Source organism: Odocoileus virginianus, chromosome X, assembly GCF_023699985.2.
Source record: "Odocoileus virginianus isolate 20LAN1187 ecotype Illinois chromosome X, Ovbor_1.2, whole genome shotgun sequence".
Lineage (NCBI taxonomy): Eukaryota > Metazoa > Chordata > Mammalia > Artiodactyla > Cervidae > Odocoileus > Odocoileus virginianus.
The window spans coordinates 16,842,684-16,857,346 of record NC_069708.1 but is presented as its reverse complement, the minus strand read 5'-3'; the positions used below and the strand labels follow the sequence as shown (position 1 = coordinate 16,857,346).

Below are 14,663 nucleotides of genomic sequence, written 5' to 3'. Positions count from 1 at the left end.
CAAGAATACTGGAGTGGGTTGCCTTTTCCTTCTCCAGGGGATCTTCCCGACCCAAGGATAGAACCCACATCTCCTGTGTCTCTTGCATTGGTAGGTGGATTCTTTACCACTGAGCCACCCTTCAAGCCCATAGTTCACTAATTCATCTTCAATTAAATATGATTTTTGTGATCTAAAGAATTTAGGTAGCAATGAATAGTTTTCTGATCTCACTAGATCAGGAGCACTTGCTCTTGTGCACACTCAAATAGTAGATTTTAAGTCTTGTGCTAGCTCACCCTTAGCATTATTTCAAAAGTTCAGGGACTCAGATGAGGGCCTCCATGTTCCCTATTTAAAGATTGTGGATCTAGGCAGCCCTCTCCCCCATCCCTGTGCACTTCCGAGTCCCCACACAAGTAGCTCACACACAAGTCTTTGTCTCCAAGCCAAAATTGCTATATGAGGTGGGGACTTAGGTGTAGGATCCCTCCTGAGTTCTGTTCCACATATAAGGAAATATGTGGTGGCATTTAGGGCCCACCCTGATAATCAGGGTTGTTGCTTCATTTGAAAACCCTTGATTTAATCACATCTGCGAAGATCCTTTTTCCAAATTATGTGATATTTACAAATTCCAGGGATGAGGATGAGGTATCTTTGGGTGAACATCAGTCAACCTACTACAATACCAGTTGAGTTCTTTCCTTTCTCGCTCACACTAGAGTTAAGACTGTTTAGAAAAGCCTAGCTACTGAGATCCTGAGGGTGGAAGGAGGGTAATGATTTAGAAAAGTTCACTGAGGCAAGAAGAAAGCAGCAATTCGTTACAGCCAGTGGAGAGAGGTTAATAGAAATTCAATGAAATGGAAATCCTGGTAGAGGAACACATTTTGATTTCCTCAGCACACCTCACACATCCTATGTCAATCAGTTTATTAAATTTTCTTTTTCAAAATATCACCCTGGATATTAGACTAATCCTGGTGGTCATTTTGCACTATCTACAAATATCAAATCATTATATTTTACAGTTGAAAACAGTATAATGTTATATGTCAATTACATCTCAATTTGAAAAAAAATCCCCATACAAGATACTTGAAGATTTTAAATGGTCTCATCCACTTATTTTTATCTTATCATGTGTGTGTGCTAAGTTGCTTCAGCCGTGTCTGACTCTGCGACACTGTGGACTGTAGCCTGCCAGGCTCTTCTTTCCATGGGATTCTCCAGGCAAGAATACTTAAGTGGATATTCCCTCCTCCAGGGGATCTTCCCAACCTAGGGATCTAACGCACCACCTGGGAAACCCCTTTTTATCGCTTTATTTGCAAGTGAATGTTGACTCTGGAAGCATTCATATTTTGCTTTGTCCAGAAGTGAACCTTTTTAGGAAGACAAATCTCAAGGTCATGTTGACTAAAAATAAGCATGAAAAGGTTTACTTTCCCCTTTATAAGATCTACAAGAGGATATTTTTAGTATCTATTGAATTCTGTTAGATTCTAAGGAAAATAAAAACAAAATTTAAAGTAAGTGAAAGGATTCTGTGCCTTGAACACTCTTGCTCTGTGCTTTGAAGTTGGTTCTTCGACCTTGGATGAACCACAAAACCTTCTGAATCTTAGTTTCTTCATCCTTAAAGTCAGAAAGCCTGATCTAAAACATTTTAAAAAAATTTAATTGTGGTATAAAAGAGAACATAACATAAAACTGACCATTATAACCATTTTTAAAAACAGTTTTCTCATGTAAGCTATATGCAACAGGTCTCCAGAACTTGCGCATCTTGGAAATCTGAAATTTTGTGTCCTTTGAACAATAATATCCCTCTTACTCTTCCCCTCAGTCCCTGGTACCCACCATTCTGCTTTCTGTTTTTAAGAATTTGACTACTTTAGATATGTTAGTGAAATCATACAGTACTTGTCTTTTCATGACCGGATTATTTCCCTTAGTATAAGGTCTTCAAGGTTTATCCACGTTGTAGCATGTAACAGGATTTTTTAAAGTGGCTGCATAATATTCCACTGTATGTTACACCATATTTTGTTTATCTGTTCATCTGTCTGTGGACACTTGGGTTGCTCCCACCTCTTGGCTATTATGAGTAACACAGCAATGAGAACAAGTGTGCAAATATCTTTTCAAGACATTGCTTATGTCAGATATATACCTCAAAGTTGGATTACTAGATCATATGGTAGTTTTATTTTTAATTTTTTTGAGGACACGCCCTGCTGTTTTCCTTAGTAGTTGCAGCATTTTACATTCCTACCAACAATGCACAAGGGTTTCAATTTCACCACATCTTCACGAATACTTGTTGTTTTCTGCCTTTTTTTTTTTATGGTGATGATCCTAATGGGTATGAGGTGATATCTCATTGTGGTTTTGATTTAAGAAGGCCTGACTTTTACAAAGTAATTCTTACCTCAACAAATTTTGATAAGGCATACAAAACATTTGGCACAATGCCTGGAATATAGCACTTGCTCAGTGAGTGGTGGCTATTGATAATGTCATCTTCTGTCATGGTCCAGGCATTGTGCTGGAGGTTTGAGATTCATAAACAGGGAGACCTGAGGCCATTGCTCTCAAGAAGCTGTGTTACATGGGGAGCATCCTGGGGCTCTAAAACCAAAAAAAAAGAGGAGAAATCCAAGTATTTTGAAGATGAAAAAATGTAGCGTCATTGTAGACAAAATAGATTAAAATCAAAACCAATATATTTAAGGGCAAAATGTGAGCTGTTATTAAGCCAAGCCAAGAAAAAGGAAGTTTAATACACATACCTGCAAGTTAAAATGGCAGAATTAAGTATTTACACGCAGCGCAACTGCAAGATTCATCCTGAGTATAATGTACATGGCAAATTGCAGGCTAATGTCTGTAGCCAAAAATAACACTTAGCAAATTCATTAATTTTGTTTAGGTTTAAATTGATATCATTAAGGTTAATACTTTCCTTGCTCTAAGTAAGATATCTTTACTTGGAAAAAATGCATATTCATACCAGATAATAGCAAGTGGTAAAACATTCTGTACTGTAAGATCATATTTTTGAAAGGAAAAATATAAAAAATAAATAAATAAATAAAATTTTTAAAAAAAGAAAGGAATAATAAATAAGCAAATAGATCATTTGCTACATTCAACACATCAGTTACTTATGAAATTTTAAAATATTGACCAAGCATTAATTTTTAAATTAGAAGGCAACAATAAAGATACTGAAAACTTACAAAAGAAATTCCCAGGGGAAAAAAAAAACAGACAATATTTTTATGCAAAACACTTATGAAAATGTTTCTACAAATTAAAGACAAATCTCTAACAAGAGTGAAATAAAATTAGGAATAAAAAGTGTTTTTTATTAAGTTAATGTAGAAATGCAAAAATAGTAAGAGAATACTGTTAACAAATTTATGCCATTAAAGAACATATAAAATGTACAATTAAAGGGTCTAGTAAAGACTCCGTGCTCCCAATGCTGGGGGTAGAGGTTTGATCTCTGGTCAGGGAACTAAGATCCCGAATGCTGCACAGTGCAGCAAAAAAAAAAAAAGGGTGGGGTAATTATATATATTTATATATACTATATATAAATACACACACAAAGTTGATTCAAGAAGAGATAGAAAACTTAAGCAGACTATTAACCAATTTAATTGGCAATAAATTATACCTCCACCAAAGTCCTAGGTTAAGAGAGTTTTACAGGTGATGGTGGTGGTGGTTTAGTCGCTAAGTCGTGTCCGACCCTTGCGACCCCGTGGACTGTAGCCCGCCAGGCTCCTCTCTCCATGGGATTCTCCAGGCAAGAATACTGGAGTGGGTTGCCATTTCCTTCTCCAAGTTCTACAGGTAAGTTTTATGAAATCCCCCAAGCTCATTTTATGCAAGCTGTATCAGAGAATAGAAAAAAGAAAGAGAGCTACATACTTTATGAGGTATAAGAAAAATTGTAGACTAATCTTACATTGAATTGTGGATTCAAAGATTCTCAATAAAATAATAGCAACTTAAATGACATCCTACATAAAGAAGTAAAACATTACAACCATGTAGGCTTTATGCCAGGATTGCAAGGATTGTCCGAAATCAGAAAATTTTATCAACAGGATTCACATTAACAGAATGAATTAGAAGAACTATTAATATATGGTCCTGTTAGTAGAAAAAGCCTATGATAAAATTTAACACTGATTCGAGATTAAAATTTATAGCAAACCAGTAATATAAGGGAATGGCTTTAACTTGAAAAACCTAGAGCACATTTCTTGTTTAGTGGTGAAATTTAAGAAGCATTAACTTTTAAACAAGACAAATATGCTCATTATAACCACATCTATTCCAAATTGTATTAGTATCCTAACCAATGAAAACAGAAAGGGAAAGTAATTAGGAAGTATAGACCGCCAAAGGAGAGAAATGGTGCTGTTTTTTGTAGACAACATTATTTGTCTGGATAGAAAAATCTAAGGAAATCTATAGCATTAGTAAGAAAGTTTAGCAGGATTACTGAATATAAAACCAATATATAAAACAAAAGTAATATTCCTAAACCCAATAATCAACTATAAAATGTAATTGACTACAATATAGCATTTATAATAGCAAAAAAATTATCAGAAAATACTAAACATTATTAAAACACACAAAGAAGATCTATATTAAATATCCATTTATGATATTTAAGAACTCTGTAACTATTTATTTTAAGGTGACAATTCTACTATAATAAATACCATAGTTCATCAATTATAAACATACTTTTTAAAGCATCTCTAAGATTGGGATGTAGCTTACGAGTGGTTTCTTACACCTTGTACCCAGGATAGACTATGATGTAGCTGTCATTGTCTGAACATGAATAAACTTTTCATCATAGCTGTTCATACTCTTGTCACTTCAATTGAGTTATGTGCATTTTGGGACTGCATGTGTTGAGTTGAATGGCTGTTAAAAATGTCCTAAAATGGTAATATTATTATTTAGCATTAAAATGAAAATTTATTGTAAATGCAGGAAGATACAGAAACAGAGCAGGAGGCATATATTTGATATCAAGGAAGCAAGTCTCTTTTATTATAAGAATGACTGAAATTGCATATTTTCTTGCCAAGAACAGTCAAGGACCCAAGAAAGAGGAGATATTTCACAAGTATGTGAGGCTGAATTATGTTTGGGTACTGTGGTTGGGAAGAATATTTCAGAGACAGAAGTGGATGGGCTTTCCTTATAATAAATGCGGCATTACCAATGTCCTTGATGGCACAGAAGCTATTAATGTATGAAAAAAATAGATATTGAAGTCTTATATTGATTCAGAAAAACCAGATTCTGAATGCCAAGAAGTTTTAAGGATATCTTAACCAATATATTTCACTTACATTTTTATTTTTGTGGGCCCACAAGAAAAAAAAATGTGATAAAAGTGTGTATCTAAATAAGTCTAAGGGAGCTTTTTCAATAAGTATAAAACAAAAAGTCTAAGTGATAAGAAAGCATTATGTCATAGTTTAATGGGAAGCAATTTTTCTTTCTTAGTGACACATAAAATAATGATGTGTCTTACAATCTATGGCATTGCAGAATAGATGAAATCTGCAAATGCGATGCAATTTTAAACACAGCTAAACATGAATTTACTTGGAACTTGACAACCCAATTCGAAAATTCATATGAAAGATTAGAGGAAAATGATGGAATGTATAGGGGACAGATCACAAAGGGTTTTGTGAGTTAGGGTTAAGGGATTTAGACATTTTTCTAGGTGTGGTGAAAACTGACATATGCTTTTTAATCAAATTAGTGCTCATTTACAATCAAAGAAAATTACAATAAAGTTAATAAATTCTATCTGCAATGAATAAATTTTATAGAATATCCCCAAATCTCCTGAAGAACAGGAGGTGAAATTTACCTTACTGAATATTAAGACTTATTACAAAGCTATGGTAAAATAAACCAGCTAATCATCAGAGATAGATAAATAGATTGAATATAGTAAACATTTAGAAACTCAAGCAATTATGGAAATTTGACATATAGCAGAGGCAGCATTATAAAGCAAAAGCAAGAGACTACACTGATACTGGGGCAACTGGGACAAATGGAAACAAAATACCAATTTGATCTTTAAACAAAAATGAATTTCAGGTAAATTAAAGGCTTAAATGTGAGAAGAAGACTTGTGAAACTTTCAAAAGAAAATGTAAGTTTCTTCAGCAACAACATAAAAATAAATGCAATCCTTCAAAGAAAATATCAATAAATTTGACTGCACTAATATAAAAATCTATACAAAAAAGACCCCTTAAACGAAATGGAAAAACAAGTCATAGACTAAGCAAAAGGTTTTACAATCTATAGAGAGTCAATATACAGATATATAAAGAATGACTATAAATCCAACAAATAATAAAATGGAGCAACAGGGCTTTCACAGATGAAGAAACCTAAGCAATCAGTAAATATGTGGAAGGTATGAAAAGATGCTTAATATGTAAGATGAAATGGGATATCATATTCTTACCTATGAAGTTGATGAAAGTTAAACAATCTGAGAACATCAAGTAAGGTCATGATAGAAAAGGAATTCTCATTCATTGCTGACAAATTTGTAAATGAATACAATTACTTTGTATTTCTAGTGAAACTGAATATGCACATGCTCTCTGACCTTACAAATTTCCTTCACTGATAACCTAAAGAAGCCCTCATTCACAATACAAGGAAAAATGCACAAGGATGTACATTTCTCATATTAGGTAAAATTGGAAACCTCATTTAATTTGTTTCAATCTCTCTTCAATACTTTCAGTATATGGCTTCATATATAGTATTAGAGGGCTTCCCTTGTGGCTCAGCTGGTAAAAAATCTGCCTGCAGTGTGGGAGACCTGGGTTCAATCCCTGGGTTGGGAAGATCCCCTGGAGAAGGGAAAGGCTACCCACTCCAGTATTCTGGCCTGGAGAATCCCATGGACTGCAGAGTCGGACACAACTGAGTGACTTTCACTTCACTTCATAGTATTAGAACCTTATATTACACTCCTTTTTCTCCCCTACAGGCTTATGTGCTAATGTTGTCATATATCTGACTTTTACATGTTATAAACCCCAAAACATTTTGTTTTTATTTTAGCTTTAAACAGTCAAATATCTTTGAAAGTTATTTAAATAAAAAGAAAACAGTCTTCCAAATTTACCACTGTGATAAGCCAAATATTAATCCCCCCAAAGATGTCCATGTCCCAGTTTCAAGAACCTTTAAGAATGTTACCCTATAGCACAAAAAAGACTTTATAGATGAGATTAAGGATAAGGACCTTGAGATGGAGAAATTATCCTGGATTATTAGGTGGGCTCAATCTATTCACAAGAGTCTTAGAAGTGAAAGAGGGAAATGGAAGCGTGAGTCAGAGAAATGGCAGTGTGAGGATACAGAGATGTAGAGGATTATGTGCAAGGACCAAGAACTCTAAGAGGTAAGGGTAGTCTCTTGCTAGAGTCAGCAAAGAAATAGATTCTTCCCTAGATGCCCCCAAAAGTGAAGCCAAATCTAGCCTCTGCAGTCCAATACCAAATTACATCTCAGAGACAGAGTTTTGGAAGAAGTAGAAAAGAATAGCTTTATTGTTTTGCCAAGCAAAGGGTGCCACTGTGGGCTAATGCTCCCAAAATTGTATGTACCAACTTGGAGTGGGTAGTGAGGAATTTTATAACGATGGTTCAAAGAGTGTGTGATCAGCTCATGGACATTCTTCTGACTGGTCTGTGGTGAGGTAAGTGGGAGTCAGCATCATCAGCCTTCTGTTTCCAACCTGCCTGGGGTCAGCATGCTCATGGGTAGCAAAGAGTTGACTTCTCCCATCTAGCAGGAGTTTCAGTACCTGCAAAACAACTAAAAAATATTGTTATGAATGTCCCTTGAGGGGGAACCAGAACCCTCTCCCAAGGCTGCACTAATGTTTCTTGACTGTTTCTCCCATCTCTGCATCCCCTCCCTTCTCTGATTAGCACCTATTTGAACCTGCCCAACTGTTCAAACTGTTGGAACTCAGGGAAGGTCATAGAAGCTGAATGAAGCTCATTTCCTGTAATCAAGAAGTGGTGGACACAGAAAGGTTTTTGTGCCCAGGAGCTCCACAGGGCCCTGCTCAGATTCAAAAGGACCACAGTCCTGCCAACACCTTGATTTCAACTGAGACATGTGTCAGACCTCTGATATATAACTGTAAAATAATACATTTCTATTATTTTAAGTCACCAAGTTTGTGGTAATTTGTTACAGCAACAGTGGAAAACTAGTACACCCATATATATATATATATATATATATATATACATTCATAGTGTTCATCACTCCTTTGTGTAGATTCAAATTTCCACCTAGTATTATAATCCCTTTTGCCTAAAGGGCTTTCTTTAACATTTCCTGCAGTGCAGAACTTCTGCTAAAGAATTCTTTCAGGTTTTGTATGTTCCAAAAAGTCTTTATTTTGCCTCAACTTTTGACAGGTATCCTCAATTGATATAATATTCAGTACTTTAAAGTGTTCCTCCACAGTCTTCTACCTAATATATCTTTTTTCTCCCCTCTGGCAGATAAATAGGAGGAAATATTTGTGATCTTGGATGAAGGAAAGCTGTCATAAATACAGCACCAAAGGCACAGTTGAAAGAAAGGAAAAAGATGTATTGTACTTCATCAAAATTAAGAACCTCTGTTCTTCAAAAGATATGGTTAAGAGGATGAAAATATAAGACCTAGACTGGGAGAAAATAATTAAAATTACATAGCTGATAAAGATTTGTATTCTGAATACCTAAAGAACTCTCAAACCCACTAATAAGCAGACAAGCAATCCAACAAAAGAATAGGCAGAAGTTTTGAGTAAGCACATCACCAATAAAGACATATGTGCTGTGTGCTCAGTCATGTCTGACTCTTTGCGACCTTCTGGACTATAGACTGCCAGGCTCCTCTGTCCATGGGATTTTTCAAGCAAGGATACTGGAGTGGGTTGCCATTTCCTCCTCCAGGGGATCTTCCCGACCCAGAGATTGAACCCAGATCTCTTGCATTGGTAGGCAGATTCTTTACCACTGAGGCACCTGGGAAGTTCAAAAAAGAAATAGAGCTGGTAAATAAGCACATGAAGAGATGCTCAAAATTATTAGTCATTAGAGAAATGCAGATTACAATGAAATATTACTACATATTAGATGACCTAAAATGCAAAAAAAAAAAAACCCACCAAAACTGTCTATACCAAGTGTTGACAAGGATTCGGAGCAACTGGAACTCCCATACACTGCTGATGGGAATGTTGAATTACACAACTGCTTGGAAAACAGTTTGGCAATTTTTTATAAAATTAAACCTATGCTTACCATATGATATGACCCAGGAACACCATTCTTAGGTATTAATATTTACCTATAAGAAATGAAAACATATTTCTACACAAAGACTTGTGCATAGATGCTTCATTTGTAAAAGCCAAAAGCTAGAAACATCCCAATTATCAGCGAACATATGAATGGATAAACAAATTGTAGCTTAACCATACAGTGAAATACTAATTAGTAATAAAAAGAAATGAATTACAAGCAACATGAATGAATCCCAAAATAAATACACTGAGAAAAATGAGACCAAAAAGAGTATGCACTGTATAATTCCATTTATATAAATTTTACATAATGCAAAATAATCAATAGTTACATCAAGTAGATCAGTGATTGACTTGGGCTGGGGGTAGTGTAAGAAAAATGGGAGAATAAAAAAGGAGCACAATGAAACATTCTGTGATGACAGGTATGTTCATTACTGCTTGTCACAATACAGTAATGGTTTTATGAGTGCCATTGCTTATCAATGAAAACCTAAAAATCAAGTTATACACTTTACATATTGCAATTATTGTAATTCAATTATATCTCAATAAGGTAGTTACTAACAAACAAAAGCCAGTGATACCATTTCAGACCCATTAGTTTGACAAAAATAAATACCAAATGTTGGTGAGAATTTGAAAAAAATAAACTTTTACACTGATGGGAAGATGAAATGGTACAAATACTTTCCAGGACAATTAGATGACATATAATAAAATTTAAATTCAGCTTCCAGGGCTACAATCTAGAGAGGCTCCTCTCACAAACACCAGGATATGCAGTAGTGTGTTGGTCCATATATGACTGCTGGCTCTTGGGGGACTAAAAAGCCCTGTTTTCTGACACTGTAGATTACTCAGATGTGAATACATTGTGGTTGATTTCTAGCTCCTGACATTAGTAACTACAGAGTTGAGAAGAGATGCATAAACCAATTAAATATTCATCAATAATAGAATGGATAAACAAATGTAGTGCACTTGTACAACGGAGCTATAGATATATTTCAGACATACAGTATTAAGAGAAAAACGCCAGCTGCACAATATGTACAGTGTGATACCATTTATGTTAATCTAAAATGATAGAAGATTCTTAGTTTAATTTTTGACATAGCTTATTAATAATAGCTGAGACATCTCTGCTTACATTTTTTAGATTTAAATCCCCTCAAGACAGGAGGCATCTCTGTTTTTAACAGCTGTATAGTTAAATCAAACCATCTTTCAGGAGGTGACCCTGTAAAGCAACCTTTATTTTGGATAGGTTTCTGTAATCCCTTCCAGCTCTTGAATCCCAAGTCTTGCATCTGCTGCCTGGGTTGTAGTTACAGCTACATGTACATTTCTGCATGTATTGGTGTAAAGTGTAGAATCCAGTTTATGTGTGTTTTGTCATTGTATTTGAGTTTTAAATTCATTTTTCCTTTGGATAGGAATAAAATTCTTTATCCTAACAAGCAAAGTATTACTATTGACTTCTCAGGAGCTAAATATAGCATTCTTTCAATTTGTTTACAATCTGAAACTCACAATGACAAAATGGATCTCTGTATTTTCTGTTTATTACATCTGTTGTCACTGTGCAGTCTGCATTTACTGAAAACACAAAATTTCTTGTTGCATTAGAAGCAAAACAGCATGACATAAAATGTCCATTCTGAATTAAAATTTTATCATTTCTCAACTTTTCTTCATTAATATGCTAGTATAATCCTTTTTTTAGTAAAAGGAGGAATACATTTTTACCTATTCGTATTTGAAGTATTTCTTATTGAAATTGGATTAGACTAGAAATATAGAAAGCGGCTGTTCGCCTCCGCCGCGCCCTGAGCTGCAGACAGACCTAGAGCCCCCGCCCCTGCCAGACTGCTCACCCGCCGCCGCCATGCCCTTCTCCAATAGCCACAACACGCTGAAGCTGCGTTTCCCGGCCGAAGATGAGTTCCCCGACCTCAGCGGCCACAACAACCACATGGCCAAGGTACTGACCCCCGACCTGTACGCCGAGCTGCGCGCGAAGAGCACCCCAGGCGGCTTCACGGTGGTCGACGTCATCCAGACCGGCGTGGACAACCCAGGCCACCCCTATATTATGACCGTGGGCTGCGTGGCCGGCAACGAGGAGTCATACGACGTGTTCAAGGAGCTTTTTGACCCCATCATCGAGGACCGGCACGGAGGCTATAAGCCCACCGACGAACACAAGACGGACCTCAACCCCGACAACCTGCAGGGCGGCGACCACCTGGATCCCAACTACGTGCTGAGCTCGCGGGTGCGCACGGGCCGCAGCATCCGCGGCATCTGCCTCCCCCCCGCACTGCAGCCGCGGGGAGCGCCGCGCCATCGAGAAGCTCGCCGTCGAAGCCCTGTCGAGCCTGGACGGTGACCTGGCTGGGAGGTACTATGCGCTCAAAAGCATGACGGAGGCGGAGCAGCAGCAGCTTATCGACGACCACTTCCTTTTCGATAAGCCCGTGTCGCCCCTGCTACTGGCCTCGGGCATGGCCCGCGACTGGCCCGACGCCCGCGGCGTCTGGCACAATGACAATAAGACCTTCCTGGTGTGGATCAACGAAGAGCACCACCTGCGGGTCATCTCCATGCAGAAGGGGGGCAACATGAAGGAGGGGTTCACGCGCTTCTGCAACGGCCTCACCCAGATCGAAACGCTCTTCAAGTCTAAGAACTACGAGTTCATGTGGAACCCTCACCTGGGCTACATCCTCACCTGCCCGTCCAACCTGGGTACGGGTCTGCGGGCCGGGGTGCACATCAAGCTGCCCCACCTGGGAAAGCACGAGAAGTTCCCCGAGGTGTTCAAGCGGCTTCGGCTTCAGAAGCGAGGCACAGGCGGTGTGGACACTGCTGCTGTGGGCGGGGTCTTCGACGTCTCCAACGCGGACCGCCTGGGCTTCTCAGAGGTGGAGCTGGTGCAGATGGTGGTGGACGGCGTGAAGCTGCTCATCGAGATGGAGCAGCGGCTGGAGCAGGGCCAGGCCATCGATGACCTCATGCCGGCCCAGAAGTGAGGCCCTGGCTGCACCTGCCGCCTCCACCAGCTCCTCCGCTGCTTCCTAACTTATTGCCGAGGCCGTGCCCGCCACGCGCCCCGGAGGCTCGCTGTGTGGTGGCTGAGCCCTTAGCCTTGCTGTAGAGACTTCGTCGCCCTCGGTAGAGTTTATTTTTGTGATGGCTGAGATGTTGCTGATGCTGAAATAAACTAGAGTTTTGGCCTGTCCAAAAAAAAAAAAAAAAAGAAATATAGAAAGCATCAAACCACATTATAGTTAGACTGTAGCTCCACTACCAAAAAGGGAAAATTAAAATTTATACTTCTCTGATGAAGGAAGACAACTGTTGTTTGGATCAGCTAGTGGTTTCAGTGAACATCTACTTAATTAACTATAGCATTTTATATTGTGTTAGAGGAAGGCCAGAACCTACTGTAGTCTCTTGTAGGGAGGACTGCTATTAAAAGATAATATGTGCTCACAGTATAATAGTCTTTGGCCACAGAAAATGTAGTGTTATCATCAGTGGTCTATTTTACAAGCATATAGTCATTTAACTACTTAGCAACTAAAACAACAATAACAAAGTTATTTAGCACATCAATATGGAGGGTCAGTACAATTGGTGAACCTCTTAATGAAAGTATAAGACGAGAGTGAAAAAGCTGGCTTAAAACTCAACATTCAAAAAGTAAGATCATGGCATCTGGTCCCATCACTCCATGGCAAATAGATGGAGAAACAGTAGAAACAGTGACAGACTATTTTTCTGGGCTCCAAAATCACTGCAGGTGGTGACTGCAGCCATGAAATTAAAAGACACTTGTTCCTTGGAAGAAAAGCTATGACGAACCTAGACAGCATATTAAAAAGTAGAGACATTACTTTGCCAACAAAGGTCCATCTAGTCAAAGCTGTGGTTTTTCCAGTGGTCATTTATGGATATGAGAGTTGGACTATAAAGAAAGCTGAGCACCGAAGAATTGATGCTTTTGAACTATGGTGTTGGAGAAGACTCTTGAGAGCCCCTTGGACTGCAAGGAGATCCAACCAGTCAATCCTAAAGAAAATCAGTCGTGAATATTCATTGGAAAGACTGATGCTGAAACTCCAATACTTTGGCCACCTGATGCAAAGAACCAACTCATTGGAAAAGCCCCTGATGCTGGGAAAGATTGAAGGCAGGAGGAGTAGGAGACGACAGAGAATGAGATGGCTGGATGGCATCACCAACTGGATGGACATGACTTTAAGCAAGTTCCGGTAGTTGGTGATGGACAGGGAAGCCTGACATGCTGCAGTCCATGGGGTCGCAAAGGGTCAAGACACGACTGAGCAACTGAACAACAATAACAAATACAACTGGAAACATAAATGTGAGTGAGACATAGCCTGCCCTAAAGAAGTTTATAATAACTAATGGCAACATAATGATAACTGTTGTAGGAGAAATGGAAACAAGAAGAGTACCATGGAAGTTCAGAAGAAAAGTAATGATAGCCACCACATACTTATTATTATTTATGTGCCATGTACCTTACAATGATGATTACAAATATTAATACTCTAATACTCACACATGTGAATTGGATACTTACTATGTGCCAGGCACTGTTCTAAGCATAATACAGATGTAAGGGATCATAATATGCCATTTTGACATATGGATAATTTTGAGCTAAAGACAGATGAGAAACAGCAGTCTCCCCAAATCTCTCTTATGATCTGTATTGTCTACCCTAACTTAAGGGAGAAAAAGAAGGAAGGAAAAATGAGAAAAGTAAAAACTCAACCACTATAGTGCAGTGCTTCAAATGCTATCCATTGTAGACCAATGAAGATCTGTGTGAAAAAAGGGATGAAGACTGAGGGGGAGTGGGTCTGTGGATGGTGAGGTAGCTTCAGAGGAAAAAGTACTGAAACAATTCTGTTCATCCACTTTCTTTTTTTAAATTTATTTTTATTAGTTGGAGGCTAATTACTTTACAATATCAAAGTTGGAATATAAGGTTAATTGTTATTTTCACAGTGATCCTATTACAGTTGACCCTTGAACAATGATAGGATTAACCCTCCTACAATTTATAGTCAGCTCTCCCTATCCAAGTTTCCTCTGCATCCAGGGATTCAACCACAGTTTAGTACTGTAGTATTTACCACTGATCCACCCTGTAAATGGATCCATGAAGTTCAAACCAGTATTGTTAAAGGTTCAACTGCATTTTATTTTTTTAAATTTATTTTTTATTGAAGTA

General features: G+C 37.9%; 1 pseudogene; it reads left to right on the top strand.

Annotated features, from left to right (window-relative positions):
* The first annotated feature begins 11,204 nt into the window (after window positions 1-11,204).
* LOC139033119 (creatine kinase B-type pseudogene) lies at window positions 11,205-12,657 on the top strand (annotated as a pseudogene).
* Window positions 12,658-14,663: the final 2,006 nt, after the last annotated feature.